We start from the raw sequence: 17,551 nt of genomic DNA on the forward strand, positions 1-17,551 counted from the left end.
AGCGTCGTGAGCACCGTCTGACTATGGCCGGTGTGCCACACCACCAAGGCAACCGTAACCTGACCGAGTACGCCCAAGCATGGGTATGCGACTTTACTTGTTTTGTGGTTACTCAACTATGCATGATTTCTCATCATCTTGTTTCTCGCAGTCGGCGGCACATGGAGGGCAGCAGTGCAACAAATTCATGGCGTATGCTCTATCCCACAAGGGTAAAGCGACATCCAGCGTCAGCTACAACGCGGAGGACGGGCCTGAGGCATACAGCAACCCGAGCATCTATACTCGCCTCAATGAGTACACATCGATGGCGAGGGAGGTGCACGGGCCAGAGTACGATCCGACCCAGGAGGATCTTGACGCTGAAATTGTCATGAAGGTCGGAGGAGGAAAGAAGCATGGACGGTACTGGATTTGCGACGGCGTGATCGACTCCTCTTCTACTCCGACTCTATCTCAGATAAAAGCACGGCAAACGAGCTCGAGCGCAGGCATCCGACCTCGTCCGGACAGTTCGACGAGCCAAGTCCAGGCACTCCAGGTTGTTGCTTGTTCATACGTTTTTTATCTATTATATTACATAACTTAGCTTTTGTATTATTGTAATATTGGGGTAAAAATTTTGCAGGCTCAGCTGCAAGAAGAGAGGAGAGAACGTATGGAGTTGGAGGCAAGGATGAGGGCGGAGATGGAGGCCGAGCGGGAGGCTGACCGACAGAGGATGGCGAGCATGTTCGCGTACATTCAGAGTCTTGGCGCCGCGACGGGTCTACCTCCGCCACCTCCCTTCATCACCCCACCTAGACCACCCACCGATCCGTTTTCTACTTCAGTGAGTATGCAATGTTCAATATGTCGTTTATTTTGTCGTTTCACTCATACATTTCATCTATATGTTGCAGAATCAGTCGGCGGCCTCCAATGATCCGTATATTTCTCCAAATCAGACCAACCAGAACAACTAGCCACCTTCGGCATAGATGATGGAGTTATTTGCATTTGAGACTTAGCTAGACTGAATGTACTTTGATTGTTCATTGTGTACTTTGTGATATACTTGGCTACAGTGAATGTGCCTACAAAGTTTGAGCCCCATTGGATTAATTCTTGACGTCACTAGTTTTCGCGGGAACAATCAGGCCTGAGAGTGCCTGGCGGACAGTCCGCCAGGGCTGGCAGACTGTCCGCCAGGCACTCTCAGGCCTGATTGTTACTGCATAATCCTGTGTTTGTCTCCATCCGTTCTTTCATTACTTCTCCTTCTAATCAAGCAAAGAGAAAATAGTGAGGTCATAAAAAAAAATATTTGCCGAGTGCTGCCTCCAGTGGCTCTCGGCAAAGAGGCAGGACGGCGCAGCTCTGGATGCCCTCTTTGCCGAGTGCTATTGACCGGGCTCTCGGCAAAGAAGGCGTCCAGGGTGGGCGTTGACGCGGTCCTTTGCCGAGAGTCTGACGGCGACACTCGGCAAAGGATCCGTCCACGGTGGCGCGCCGTGACGGCTACTTTTCTTTGCCGAGGGCCGCTTTTGGCTCTCGGTAAATATTTTGCCGAGAGCCCGAGGAGAAGCTCTCGGTAAAGTATCCTTTGCCAACCCCGGCTTCCCCGAGAGCCCTTTGCCGAGTGGGGCTCTCGGCAAAATATTTGCCGAGTGCCTTTACGTCTTTGCCGAGTGCTCGGGGCACTCGGCAAATCAGCCGCGTCCGGTAGTGTAGGTTAGTTCCTAGCCGCCAGGCTAGATGGAAGCCACACAATCAATCACTATCTTATTGGATGCGTATGCTAGTTATGTGCACTTGAGGTTAAATAAACGTTGTGTCATGTTGCTGCCAAAATTTTAAAGAATTTTATCAAACTTCGCTCATGTTTGAAAGTTAAAAAATCTTATTTGAATTTGCTTGAAAAAATTCTTTTTAGACCTGTCAAAATGTGTCGAGTTGTTCTTTTCAAAACAAGGGTAAAATCACAAAGTTCATATAATGGTAGGGGTAAATCTATATGGGCAAACTAGTCTTTTCATACCAATTTTATCACTGTCAACTAGTCTTCACGGAATAGAGGTAAACGCTCTCCTTATTTTCAAAAAGTAGAGGCAAATTCGCACAGTTGAAAAAATGAGGGTAAAATCACCATTTCACTTTGAAACAGGGGCAAGAATCCCAACACCCCCAAACTTTAAGTCCTCTAGCGAATCTCAACGGGGCAATTTGCCCAATATTAGTGGGAATCTCAATGCGCCGAGTTGCAAGTACGAGTATACAACTCTCCTTGTGGTCAAATATGAATGGAGATGCCTCGATCTCGCTTCCAGTAACGCAAGTGCTTTGAGCAGTACAATAAACCATGTCAGCTTGGCTTACAGCCAAGACAACTCATCAACAAAATCTGATGTGGTTGAGGGAGAAATGAAAACATGCAATCCAGTGTGCTCTTTATGCAACCAAGAGCAGGAATTACAGCAGCACATCTGATACTACACTGCTCTTTTGCAACACTTTTTTGGGAGAAAATGGCATCGTGGACTCAGCAGCTCATACGAGCACCGGATGACGGGCTTAGAGATCATTGACTGGTGGCAGAAGGAGCTTGCTCATTTACCATCAAAGACAAGAAGGATCAAGGCTGCAATGCTGATGTGCTGTGCTTGGAACAGTTGGAAGGAAAGGAACCGGAGAGTGTTTGATCAAGTCCAGAAGACACCAGCAGAAGTGATGCAAGAGATCAAGTCTGAAGTTAACACTAGGAAATTGGTCTGTGGAGGGCCAGAGCTACCTTAATTGTTTTATGTATCGTTTTTCAGTTTATGAGTTTGTGGAACTTTCTATTCATGTAATATCGTCCACTGCACCAAAACAGCTCAATTTCGCCGGCTACATTTATTTTAGTCGGCCTACGGGAAGCCGACGAAAACCACTGCATTATTTCGTCGGCTTACCCAAGCCAACCAAATTAAACGTATTTTCGTCGGCCTGGTGAGGGCCGACGAAACAAATGTCATATTTTCGTCGGCCGTACTAAAACCGACGAAAACAAATGCCCTATTTTCGTCGGCCGTACTGAAGCCGACGAAAACAAGTCTAATTTCGTCGGCCTCATTTGAGCCGACGAAAATAAAGATACCCTAGTAGCGGATCACGCAACTTTTCTTTCTTTCTCCCCACCTCCCCAGCCGCCGCACCTAGCTCTCAGCCCCGCCCGCCCGCGCCACCCCAGCCGCGCGCCCATCGCCCAGCCGCGCGCCTGCCGCCCCCGCCCGCTCGCGCCGCCGCCGTCCCCGCGGGGCCCTGCGCGCGGCCGCCGCCCCCGCCTGCGCCCGCCCCCACCTGCCGCCGCCCCCGCCCGCCCGCGCCGCCGCCGCCCGCCCGCTGGACACTAGAAGAAAGTAATGCATCTCTTGCACTCAAGAAAAATGAGTGCGTCAAATTGATCAGTATAGTTCGGGTAAGTTAAAGTTTTTTTCTACATAAAATCTCTTTACATCTTTTGATTCCTATCTAACTACATTTAATGCAGAAATTCTTTAGCTATTTCAAACCTCCTGAGAAAGCTTCAGAAGCTGCAGTTTCGTTTACGAAGGCAGAGGGTAATTTTGATCAGCAAGTAGCTTGCATGCAGGTATGTGGAAAAAGCATATTTTTGTTGCTTCATCACATGGGAGGACAGGCCTAACATAATTTCTGTTGCAGGATTTCTTAAACTGTTTTACCATTGACCGGAAATTTGGGATCAAGTACCAGCGGCGCAAGAAGAAGAATTTGGCTGAGCCCACATCCAACTAAGATAGCAATCTATTACTATTCCTTTGTTTAGATGCATATCTCCATTTCCTAGTTATCTCTAGTTTCCAAAGTTGTCTAGATGGCACCTGTCAAGGTACCCTAGTTTTATGTCTTAGGAATTAATCATGAATTAATACCTTGTGCTAAACTGAAGAAAAAGGACTGGCCTGGAAGTTAATTATGTGCTCTTTGTTGCATTGTTACTGATGTTTGACTTTGTGAATTTATGGACTCATGGTTTCCTCCTATTTGAGTTACATTGCTATTGATGTTTGACTTTGTGATTCACAGCACATGATGCCGTATCATACATTGAGCAGCTGTTTTTTTTGGGACAGAATACATGTTTTCGTTGGCTCTGCTAGCTGATGAAAATAATATGAATATATATTTTCGTCGGCTGGCGTGGCCGATGAAAATACGTTTATTTTCGTCGCGTTTATTCCGTCAGACTATTTTCGTCAGCCGGCCGATGAAAATATATATTTTCAACAGTTTTCTAGTTATTTTCGACGGTTTCTGGCCGACGAAATTAAGCTGTTTTGTTGTACTGGTCCTAGTAAGACTCTGTATCTGCTTCTTCCTTCTTAAATAACAAAGCAGTGCTTCTGCATTTTCTTTCAAAAAAAGGGAGAAATAAGGAGACAGAGTAAGTTAGTCGCGAGATCCGTCGACCGTATGGACACAAGCTCCGAGAGACCGAGAGAAGGCGACCCAGCATGCGCTCGTTTGCAGCCAAGATCGTCAACTCCGCACATGGTTTGTGGGCTCCTTGACATTTTGTTTTGATTTGTCCGGCAGCATGACCGCGTTGTGGATGCCACACCATGAAGAGCTCATTTGTTATATGCTAGGTCAATTAACTTTATCTCTAGATGATTTGGCTTAGCTATAAGCCAAGCTTATTAAACTTACTCTTACGGAGTCCCCACTCCATCAGGCGCTTCGCTCGCCGTGCCTCCGGTGCGAGGTAGCTAGTATTCGGCAGGCACTACTAGTGGCGGACCGAGTGATTGTATGAAGTGTGGGCGTAGTAAGCTACAACTAAGTAATTAGTGACATTGAACATTATCGATGCAAGAAGTCTTCATGACACCCCTCGTTGTGCCCGGGCGGCCGCTCGCGGTAGCCGAGCCTTGGGACCGCCAGTGGGCACTAATGCATACTCCCTCCATCTCACAAATACTGTTCATTTAGAAAATTTCAAATATATTATTAGTAGTGGAAAATAACCATGTTACCCCTAATTAACTATAGCAGCTGCGATTGAAGACGTTTTCTAGATCCTCAATAATGCAAATGCATTGGAACCAGAAAACTTATATCTACTTAAGCATTTGATTGGTTCTATACTTCTCTATATAATTATTTCTTGGTATTTGATATTGCTTTAATTAGATGGACTTTACTACAATCTAAACGAGCAGTCTTTGCGGAACAAAATTTGAAGGCTAAACGAACACTCTTTATGGGACGGAGGGAGTAAAATATTTGTAGGAGCAGATACCAAAAGCCATATTTGTAGGATGGTTGTATGATCCACTCCTACTTTTCACAGCTAAAAATAAGATATTTATAGGCACGATCCTACGACTACCTTTAGAAATCGATTTCTAGACCGTCTCAAATTAGGGAAAGATAGAAAATAGCAAAAGAAAAAGGTAAAAGTTCTTTAAATGGAAAACCTATAAGCACTACTAAGAAAACAAGCCTTAGTAGAAATGGCCTATAAGTCACGGGCTTCATCACCGGATGTTTTATCCGGTGCCTAAGGCTTCCTTTTAGTATCGGGTGAAGGTTCCACCCGGTACCAAAAGATTTTGGTCAAAAATAATATATTAAATCCAGGACGAGGCTAGCACCCGCGCGCCTGCGGTGCCCGGGATTCGAACCCACGACCTCTTACCTCGCGCGAACCTCTCTTACCATTTCACCTACACAGTAGTTGTGATTGAGAGGGAGATACTTTCCTTTTTGAAGTAACTCGTGGGGGACCCTTTAGTACTGGGTGGTCTTACCACATTAGTACCGGTTGGTAAGACCACCCGGTACTAAAAGATCTCTGGACCTTTCCATCCACCTCAAAAGTGTTACAAATGGAGAGAAGAAGAGAGACTGAATTGTATGATTGTATTGGATAGCCCCGAAGGGGATAATATAGTACATGAGAGCACCAAACCCTAGAATAGGAAAAGACTAAACTACCCTTGACTCATACATGATGCACAACCTAACATCAGGAAGTCATGTGCCTTCTCTGCTGCTCCAATCCCAGCCGTAGTAGCAGGGAACGAGTGGATGAGGCGGCTGAGAGCCACGACAACAGGTCGCGACGGGCGATGAAGAGCCGCCGTGATGGTGACGTGGCCACGACGGCGGTGGATTAGCGGACAGTCGCATAAGGAGGAGGCCGTGGATCGGCGCAGGAGGAGGTGGACGGCTACCAGGCGGCACTCGATCTGCAGCCCGAGGAAGATGATTGGGCCAGCGGCGGCGCGACGACGGGTGGATCCATGCCGGCCCCGCCACGACGGGCAGCCACGACTGCGGCGGAAAAGGAGGCCACGATGGCGGCCTCAGCTACTGCAAGATGGCAGCACAGGAGGTGACCGCAACAGCGGCGTGACAGGCGCCGCAAGGCCAGGCGCCGCGACTAATGGGCGGCGAACGGCCGCGACAGGCGGGGCGTGGATCCGCTACGGGCAGATCCGCGCCGACGAGGAAGGCCGCGACAGGGGGGGCGCCGAATGAGATGTTGCTGCTGCTGCTATGACGCAAACGAAAAAATGGATTTGGGGCTAGGGGAAGATGCCGCCCCCAGGAGCAGATCGATGCTCCCAGGAGCAGCGCTGTGGCGACGATGAGGGTGGCGGCCGGATCTCAGAGAACCTGCTCTAATTCCATGTTACAAACGGAGAGATGAGGAGAGACGCAACTATAACCCTAAAGGGGATAATATAGTACATGAGAGCACCCAAACCCTAGAATAGGAAAAGACTAAACTACCCTTGACTCATACATGATATTACACTTAACAAAAAGTACCGGGAGGAAGATGACCCGGTACTAATGCTAGAATTAGTACCGGATCATCTTTCTACTGGTACTTTTGAGATGGATATTTGGCCTTTTTACTAGTGAAGATACTCTCTCCGTCCTAAAATACAAGACATTCTACAGATTTCATGATAGATTAGGGGATTGGCAAAAGGCATATATACCCCTGCATTATAACATGGAGACCTGTATTGTCTGCTACACCAATTAGTCAAACTAATCCTGCCTACTAAAGGGGAATTAAATGAAGAAATGTTTAAATATGCCCCGAATGCTTTATATTTGAGGATAAATTTTAAATGCTTGGATCCTTTGCATTGTATTTGAGGATGGAGGGGTACAAAGTTTCAGATCTCGTCGAACTGTACAACCTTGATATAACTAGCAAATTTGGACGGGGCATATGAAAAAGTTGCGAATGAACTGTCTTCTTCTTCCCCATATGGCCTTATTGCTCTCTTACCACGGCTGGGGAGTCAAAGTGCCAAATCCCAACACGGAGGACAAGCAGCGGGCAGCTAAAGCGAACGAGATCGTCGTTGCTGTTGCCCTGCAGCCCCTGCTACATGGCCATCCACACGGCCCTTGCGCTGTGCGCAGAGTGCGTCGTCTCTCCCTATCTCGCTGTGGCCGGGCTTTGACCGTCACAGCGTGCGTCCCGATTGAGTCCACCCACGTTGCTGCCATGTGCTCGCCACATGCATCAAATGATCGGTCTCCAGTTTCATGCCAGTGGCAGAGCGCGCGTACGTTTTGCTCCCCAGAGATCGATGCTCCAACGTTCACTTTAATTTTTAATGGAGTGTAGAAGTTGATTCTTCATTGTAAGAAACATGGTCCCATTAGACTACAATTGTAATTTTTTTTAATTGAGTGACAACATAATCAATGGAACTACAAGTTTGTGAGCTTTAAGATTAGTAGAATTTCTAGGTCCCATAGATGAAGTCCAATCTACAGTCAAGGTGTCAAAATCGCTATCAAGGTGTCCAAACCGCAGCGACGATTTGGACAAGATGCAAATAGAAATCAGTCAACCGGTTAAACCGACGGCATGGAATTTGAACCGATTTGGACAAGCGTGCGTCCTGATTGAGTCCACCCACGTTGCTGCCATGTGCTCGCCACATGCGTCAAATGATCGGTCTCCAGTTTCATGCCAGTGGTAGAGCGCGCGTACGTTTTGCTCCCCAGAGATCGATGCTCCAACGTTCACCTTAATTTCTAATGGACTGTAGAAGTTGATTCCTCATTGTAAGAAACATAGTCCCATTAGATTATAATTGTAACTTTTTTATGATTGAGTGATAATATAATCAATGGGACTAACAAGTTTGTAAGCTTTTAAGATCGGTAGGATTTCTAGGTCCCATAGACGAAATCCAATCTATAGTCAAGGTGTCAAAATTGCTGTCAAGGTGTCCAAACTGCAGCGATGATTTGGACAAGGTGCAATATAAATCAGTCGACCGGTTAAACCGACGGTATGGAATTTGAACCGACCGGTGCATTGGAAATTGCAACGGCGATCAAGTGCAGGAAAACTCGGTACACCGGTGGACAGTAAGCGCCGGTGCAATATCAGATTGCTCCAGTGATGTGTACATAAGCTCCAAAAGGGTTTGGACAAAAGTGCCTTCAGCACCGGTTCAACCGACGACAAAAAAGAAGGCATTAATGCATTGGTAGTTGCAGAACCGTTTTTGGAGTTGGAGATGGCTGCTTCAGTAAAAGTTATCAGCACCAGTTGAACCGACGATGCGTGAGTTGAAGGTGTCGGTACAATGACGCAAGCAAAAAAAGATGTGGCAAAAAGAAGATCAACGGCTAGCATGCAACTTCAGAGTGACCGGTTAAACCGACGCCTTTGACCGGTTTAACTGACGCTTTAAACGTTTTAGAGAAAAGCATGCAACGGCTAGGAGTGGATCTCTAGCCTATATAAGGCCTCACCCCGGATCATTTGAGGTGGCTGGAGTTCGTGTGAAGCACCCATACTCTGAAGAAGTTCTCTAAACCATCTAAGAGCTCATTAATCAAATTCTTAGGCTTTAGCACAAGCTTTGTGAGTAAGTGCTAGGCTAGCTCTAGTTAGAGTCAGAGAGCAAGATGTAGATGCCTTGTACTGGTTCTTGAGTGAACCTCAGCTGTAATCTTGGTGTGTCGGCTCCTTGGAGTTTTAGTGGCTCGTCGGCAAGACTTTGACCCTCCGTTTTTTGTGTGGAGCGGCGACGACGGTTTTGTTCGGGGGACGAGGAGATCACTTCTTCGTGGGAAGCTCCGTTAGAATGCGGTATCAAGGTGACCGGGGGACTTGGCGTGAGCTTAGCGGCCGAGCATTTGTGGCAAGTCAAGGGGAGTCCCAGAAGAGACTTGGTGATCGGGAAGCGATACTTTTTGTGAGTGCTTCAATAACGTGGATTAGGGATGGCTTAGTGCCTACTGATACCACGGGATAAATCCTTACGTCAAGAGTTTGCTTCCTCTTATTTCCTCCTTCACGTTTCCGCATTTCATACTTGCAACTTGTGTACCTTTACTTTCTTAGTGTAATATCTTGCTAGGTTTAATTATAGGTTGCAAAACAAGTTTTGGATGAGTGTTTCACAAAGCATGTTCTAGATTATATTTTGTGCAAACTAGACCTAGGTTTTAAGTTGCCTAATTTACCGGCAACGAGCACCAATTCCCTTCATTCATTCGACCTACAATCGTTCCGGCCATCATGGGATATTATTTTTCACGACTTGGGTTACTCGAGTCTTCATCTACGTCAATTAGTTCGTTGGACCTTGAACTCACCAAGCAGATCTGGCGAAAGTTTTAATACGTAATGCCCAAATTAGCTGCTCGCCGCAGCGGATCTTCCCTTTAAATCTCACCCGCAAGTTCCCAGTCTATTTGCTCAACAACTCCTGGCATCTGCAGCAGTTGCTTCCTTCTCCTAGCTCACAACCACACACGCTGAGGAGCGACCGAGAGAGCAACAATGGCGGACCTCGTGCTTGGGTTGGCCAAGACGACGGTGGAGGGGACCGTAACCATGGCCAGGTCGGCCATGGAGGAAGAAGACAAGCTGCAGAAGAGAGTGCAGCGCGACTTGTTGGTTATCTCGGACGAGTTCGAGATGATGCACTCCTTCCTTAATGATGCCAAGGACCGCGTCACCGACAATGTGACGAGGACCTTGGTGAGGCAGGTCCGAAACACGGCCCTCGATGTGGAGGATTGCATCGAGACCATTGTCCACCTGGACAACAAGCCACACTGGTGGCGCCGCATGATACTCCCGTGGTGCATGCCGGCTGCGTCGCCAGCAAAGGATCTGGACGCTGCTGTTGCCAATATAGAGCAGCTCAAGGCTAGGGTCGAGGCCATGGGTCACCGGAACTTGCGCTACAACCGCATCGGTGACTCTGGCCATAAGCCTGTCGAGCAGACGCATCAGCAGGCTGTTGCCAATGCAATGGTGCCAGACATCTTCATCGCAGCGGCAGATGCAGCGAAGAAGCATAACGGCCAAGTGGATCTTGTCACGTTGATCAACAAGAAAGGTATAGATGAATCCGGGGCGTACTTTTATGTACACGAAATTTCACTATGTAATTCGGTAAAGCATGTGTTAATTTTGCCCCCTACCTACCCTCTCATTCCTATTTTCTGGCTCCACCCATGCAGAAGAACAAGATGATGATGATGATGAAGACGACTACGACGATGCCGACGACAACGATGACGATAATGACGATGATGATAATGAACAACAAGAAGAAGAAAATGTAGTAGTGGGAAATGAATTGAAGGTGGAGCAAGAAGTAGACGGTGCCCATCAACTCCAAGTCATCTCAGTGTTGGGGACAGGAAGCGATAATCTGGAGATCATGTCCATCAAGAAGGCCTACTACGACTTAGAAACGTGCAAAAGATTCGAGTGCCGAGCCTGGGTGAAACTGGTGCATCCTTTTAATCCCATTGAGTTCATCCGGAGCTTGCTGGCTCAGTTCTACAGAAACTATTGTCCAAAAGAAGAGAACACGAAAGATGTCCTGGATCTGCTGCTGGCGACAGACACTGCACTCATCGTGGATTTCATGGGTCAAATAAGCCAGAAGTATCTAGTCGTATTGGAAGACGTGTCCACAATGGCTGACTGGGAGGCCGCTAGGGGCTACCTACCTGACAAGAAAAATGGCAGCTGCATCGTCGTGCACACGCGACAGTTTGGAATTGCCTGCTCGTGCGTCGGCCATCAGTACCAAGTATTCGAGCTCGAAAAGTTATCAGCTGATAGTTCTGTGTATGTCATTTTAAAAGAGGTACGTACGCAGCGCAATACTCTTGAATCAGATAAACTATTTCAAGAAAGATTTACTCCCACCTTTATTATTTTTTATTTCCATTTTTTATGTTAACATAGGCTCCTATACACATCTTTAATTAGTATATGCATTCCCCGTGCTTGCGCTTATAATGTTTTAGGTATAAATATTAGTTTGGAGTACCATTTATTTCATCATTCTTCATTTGCAAATAATTTGATGTATTTAGGGATTGCAAAATTAAAAATAGGGCAAACTAACAAGGAAAAAACAATGGAAGGAGTAGTAGTGAACAACTCGCCAAAAGTTTGTTTATTCCATGTTTAATCAACTCTGACAATAAAATTAGTAAACTAGTAAAAGTCGCAGTGCAAATCATGGTAAGACCATTCCCATTGGAGGTGTATAGGATCAGGCAAGTACATTTTGCCTCGATCCTTGTGAAACAAAGTTTCAGGAATCAGATTCAATGTTTGGGACCTGATCATATATGGCCTCAAAAAACACAAAAAAAAAACTTTCTAAATATTTATTGGGCAATTCCTTTTCTACTACTACAAAATTTTGACGATCGTCCCTTATTTGTCTATATATGTCTCATTGACATATGGGGTCAATCTATGTGAGTAACTACAGAAAAAATAATTATGAGAAATTCCATTGACGCAAAATAATTTATTAATTTATTTACCTGTAGGTTCTGAAAAACAACTAAACATTATTCTTTGCACAAATTTTTATAAGTTTGGTGAGTTCAAACTTAATTAGGGCCCAGCAAGATCCTATACTTTAGTAGACGTGCTAAAGCGTGAGATTTAAGTGGGTATTGTAGGTTGGATTGTGAAGTGGGTTCCTTTGTGGGTTATTGGTTGAGTTGGGTTTACAAGTAAATAAGGTTGGAGTGGCGTTGGAATTGGTTATTCTTTAGTGGGTTCATGTTCATTTTTAGGTTGCTAAACAATTCCCCATATACCATATTCTAATAAACATATAGAATTAAAGTTGATTTTTCTATATATTTTTTTAATACGATACCTATAGTTAAAATGGGAATTATTTTAATTAAGAACAAAAAAAATCATGTAAACAATAGAAAATAGTAAATCGATTAAATATTGAAACTTGTACACAATAATTTTTATGTAGTATATTCGTGTAAAAAATATGTTGGGAGTATATGAGCAAAAATATGTAGTATTTTCAATAAAAATAATCGAAAATAATGAATCTTATTTGCCGGGACGAATCAACTTTTAGGGGCAATCCATGGTACTATCCACCCCTGGAAATCATGGTACATCTAGAAGCGGTTGGCTGCGTAGTGCGCCTCTAGAAACCCATATTTTCAGGTATTGTCCATGTTACTAGCTCCTAAAAATCATAGTGATTTTTAAGGGCGGTTCACCCTATTGTCCGCCCCAAGAAACTATTTTATCTTCAATATTTGGTGTGGGGAACTTTACAAGCGCGCCTAAAAAGCAAATGCTTCCACAGATTATTTATGTAGTAGTGTCGATGATGACTAACTGAGCATGCTATATCCAAATGCATTCCTGGAAGAGGGCAAGCCGTCAGATCCATGCATACGTAGTATATAGTTGCCGAGCTAAAGATCCATGCATCTTTACCTTGGCTATATGCATGCATATATAGTAGTACTGCACGTACCAAATATATTTTGCTCTGGCAGACGGATTGTTATTATCTACTGAACCCTTGTGTGCATAATTCCGAGCATAGTTCCCATGTGAAATGGCATTTTTCACAAAATCAACCTGACTCGATGACGACCCTGCTCTTTTCTTTGCAGGATGCAGCTAGAAAAGTTATCGAGGATACGGGGGACGAGAAGAAAGTTATAGAGGATACGGGGGACGAAAAGAAAACTGCAGGTCGACCATGGACACTCAGACATCAGCTCTATGGCCGTCACACAGATATACGCTGGTTGTTTTGGCTCACGCAAAAAGGTGGCGTAGTCTCAGTGTGGGGAATGTCTGGTGTTGGCAAATCATATCTCATCCAACACTTTTACTACATAAACCAAAAACAACGATCTTCTTACATGTTTGGTTGGGTGAATGTATCCCATCCATTCGATGTAAGGGACTTCTTTAGGAGACTACTTTGGGATTTAAATTCTAGTTCTCCCCAAGACCACATGATCAAAGAGCCTATTCAAGCATGCCGTGATTATCTGCAGACACAAAAAAAGCCCTACTTCATTGTTGTTGACGGTTTACAATCCACAGAAGAATGGAACTTGATAAAACTAGCCTTCGATTTTGAAACCAGATCCAACAAAAGAAACATTGTTATCATAATTACCAATGAAGAAAGTGTTGCTGATTACTGTGCAGAAGACAAGAAGTCGGTGTGGAACGTCAAAGGTTTAGAAGTTAGCCAAGCCATTGAACTCTTCGATGAGGTATGATTACTTGCAAGAAGCACTTCAATTGTTCTACAACTAAATTCCATCTCCAAATAGTAGAAAGTATAGAACCAATGCAATGCCTCAAAGAAATTTCACACCTTATATGCAAATTTGCTTTGTCTATTTGTCCTCATTCATGCACAGTTACATACATTAGCAATACTAATATTTCAACCCATGGTCCTGCACATGGTAGTAATTTTAAGAGATGTAAACATTAGATGCTCATGGGTAAACATGGGGGCATAGCTAATTGCTAATGTTTGCTCACTTAGTAATATAGTACAGTATAGCTACCAGCGCCATGTAGACTAAATTGTTACACTCGTGCATACACACATGTATATTAAAAAAATACAAAAGTGTAAAATTTAGAAGCATATACATGAGTATGTTAGGTTGTTTCTTAAATAAAAATATTTAGGTAATTTAGATGAAGATTTATTGAATAACTCTATATTATCATTATGAATGATAATAAAGGTGGGTAATTCAATGCAAACTATAGGGTTAATTTTTATTATTTTTATAATGGCATAGGTGAGTATTTTAGATGAAGATTTATGTGTTGCTTTAGGTTATTTTTCATAATAGTGAGGTGGTAATTTGAATGAGTAGTTAAGGCATTACTTTTAGTTATTTTTCATAATGGGCCAATGGCACATGTCACATGTGGGTAATTTATGTATACGATAAGGGGTTACTTTAAGACTATTTGTTGTAACGAAAGAGGCAGGTAATTTTTCATGAACACAAAATACATTCAAGTTTATTATTGTTAAGGACAAAATACATCCACTTGTCTATTAAGGGGTATATTGGATCCAATTAAAAATCAATTTTTATGTGAAGAAATGAAAAGGATAAATATCAATAAAGGGTACCTTGGACCCAACTAAAGTAGCTTAGGGGAGTAAATTGGGCCAAAAGTTTGATTAGGGGATCAAATGAACAAAGTGAATTGATGCTCAGGGTAGTAAAACGGACTTGATAATGATGTTGATGAATTGATGGCCTAATGTTTATATTTTTTGTAAGAACTCGTATGATTTATGTCTTTTTTCAAACGAGTCTTATGAGGATTAACATAGAGGTTCAAAACGTGTCTCTAATTATTAATAGTAAGGTTCCACACCAGCAAGAACCCTTAATAGAAATGAAGAAATAGATACGCTTCTTTTGATCTTGATTATTACTACAATCCATTTCAAGGCAGCCTAGTATTTCTCTCTCTCTGTCCCGCAAAGAACGTCATTTTAGTTTTGTCCAAAGTCAAACTATCTTAAGTCTGACCTAGTCTATAGCGAAGAGTATCAACTTTTAATTAGGATACCATATGGGTATACTATGAAATATATTTCATTATGAATCCAATGATATTTGTTTGGCATTATAGATATTGATATTTTTTATAAACTTGGTCAAACTTAAGATGGTTTGACTTATAATAAAACTATACTTACAGTCTTTTTGTTGTGTTGCCATTATATTAGTATGTTTACTTGGTGAAGTAGGCATTACCATTACTACCTTAATTGTGAAAATTAATGATGGCCAGCCTAGTCATTGTACCTCTCATCTAAACTCTTGTGCATGAATATTCTTGGATTCATTCTTTTGTTCGTATCCTAACAATACTCATGTAGATACATTCTTATTTTTATTCAGTTATGTTAGACTTTAATTTCCAACTACACTACATGCTTTTCAATCCCCATCCAAATTTTGTCCCTTTTGCACCGCACCTCATGTGTGTTTTATGTGTTTAGTTGAAATCTTATTTGACCTGTGTGTTTGACCTGAAAATCGATTTGACCACCGGTTTTTGCATACATGTATATGCGGTCTACATGGTGACACACATCAGTACGTATACCATGAGTTCATTTTTTCTATATTAATAGTAGAAGAATTGATTAATATATAACCATATGTAGGAGTACATTGACATTTTTTTTATTATTGTGGAGGAAGGTAATTATTACATACAGATTTAGGGGTTATTTTATGTTATTTTTAAAAATGTTGGTGGGGAATTTAGTAGCAAATTTAGATGCTCTCCTTTTTTATCAATAGAAAAAATTGATTCTTATATTGTTTGAACAATAGGTAACTAATCAGTACGTGTTTTGGAGGACTGCGAGTGCGGAAGCAAGGGATCAGAATGAGAAAATAAGGGATATCTTAGTACAGAAATGTGGTGGCCTTCCCAAGGTCATATGTGCTGTAGCTCACTCATGGGGCTTGGTTTACAACATAAAAGTGAAAGATAACCTTGTGTCAATGTTGGAGGCGAACGCACCACGTACCACACGAAGTCTAGAAGACATGTTTACCTGGTTGCTTTCCTACTTTCGTTCCTGTCCAGACTCCCTGAAGCCATGTATCTTCTACCTGTCAATCTTCCCTCTGAACCACACCATCCGGCGAAGGCGTTTGGTGAGGCGATGGATAGCTGAGGGATACTTTAGAGACAAGAAAGAAAGCACTGCGGAGGATAACGGGGAGAGGTCCTTTTCCAAGCTCGTCAATCTAAGCATGATCCAGGCCCCAAGAACAAAAGTCGACTACATGAGGATGTCTTTGTGTCAAGTCAATGGTTTCCTCCGTGAATACATCATCTCGCGGTTAATGGAAGAGAACCTTGTCTTTGCACTTGAGGGCCATTGCAGAAAGAACATACAGCGCACAGGACGGCACCTTGCCATAGACAATAGTTGGGACAGAGACAGAAATGTGTTTGAGAGCATCGACCTATCATTGCTACGGTCTTTGACTGTGTTTGGTAAGTGGGAATCATTCATCATTTCTGGCAAGATGAAGCTGCTCCGGGTGTTGGATCTGGAGGATGTGTCTTCAGGTGTAACAAATGATGATGTCGAGAAGATGGTGAAGCTGCTGCCCCGCTTGAAATTCCTCTCCCTGAGAAGGTGCAAACAAGTCACTCGTCTGCCGGATTCCTTGGGAGATCTGAAGCAGCTCCAAACTCTGGATATCAGAGAAACATCTGTAATCAAGCTGCCAAAGAGCATCATCAAGCTAGAGAAGCTGCAGTACATTCGTGCTGGTACCTCTGCTACTCCAGGGTGCTGCTTGTCAAAGTTGAGCATGCACCGCCGCCTTGATGATGGTTCTCATAGTGGCGTCAAGGTGCCTAGAGGGATTGGGAAGCTTTCCAGCTTGCACACGCTGGGTGTTGTTGACATCAGCGCTGCAGGCGAGGACGATGGCATTCTGGAGGAGCTCAAGAACCTTACCCAACTGCACAAGCTTGGAGTGTATGGCATTAACCGGAAGAACAGCGAGAAGTTTTTTTCAGACATCTCACGCCTCGCCCATCTGGAATCCTTGTCACTGCAAGTGCAGCTGAACCAAGACAATGAAGCAGCTGATTTCATGGCCGACATCTCGTCGCCTCTGGTGAAGCTACGGAGCCTTAAGTTGTACGGGCTAGTTGACAGGTTGCCAGCATGGGTCATGCAGATGTGGTTACAGCTGCCAGGACTTGAGAAATTGAATTTACAGATGAAAACATTGCCTCAACAGGAGCTAGATTTTATTCTCAGTCTACGAAATCTCCGTCTACTACGTCTTCGATTGGCAGAGTTCCAAAATGGCGAGCTCCGTTTTGGTTGGGGTTTTGATCAGCGTTCTAGTCCAAGGTATATCCCCTTCCTCGAGATTGCCTGCAATTCGAGGTTACAGGCAGTTAAGTTTGGCTCCTTGGTACACATTGAGATCCTGAAGATTCGCTGCTCTAGTGTGTCTCCATCACTAAAGTTCTCTGGTCTACGGGCTATGCCAAGTCTGAGAATAGTCTGGCTTACCGGAACCTATGAAGACGTCTTCAAGAAAGACTTGGATACCGAGCTTCGCAATAACAAAAACAAACCTATTCTGAAGGAGGACAGGGCCGGGCCGACAAATTCGGAGGCCCTGTGCTAAACTTTAAAATAGGCTCTAT

At 43.9% G+C, this 17,551-nt stretch overlaps 1 pseudogene; it reads left to right on the top strand.

Annotated features, from left to right (window-relative positions):
- The first annotated feature begins 9,823 nt into the window (after window positions 1-9,823).
- On the top strand, window positions 9,824-17,532 carry LOC112872330 (annotated as a pseudogene).
- The last annotated feature ends 19 nt before the right edge of the window (window positions 17,533-17,551 follow it).

This window comes from Panicum hallii, chromosome 8 (genome assembly GCF_002211085.1).
Source record: "Panicum hallii strain FIL2 chromosome 8, PHallii_v3.1, whole genome shotgun sequence".
Lineage (NCBI taxonomy): Eukaryota > Viridiplantae > Streptophyta > Magnoliopsida > Poales > Poaceae > Panicum > Panicum hallii.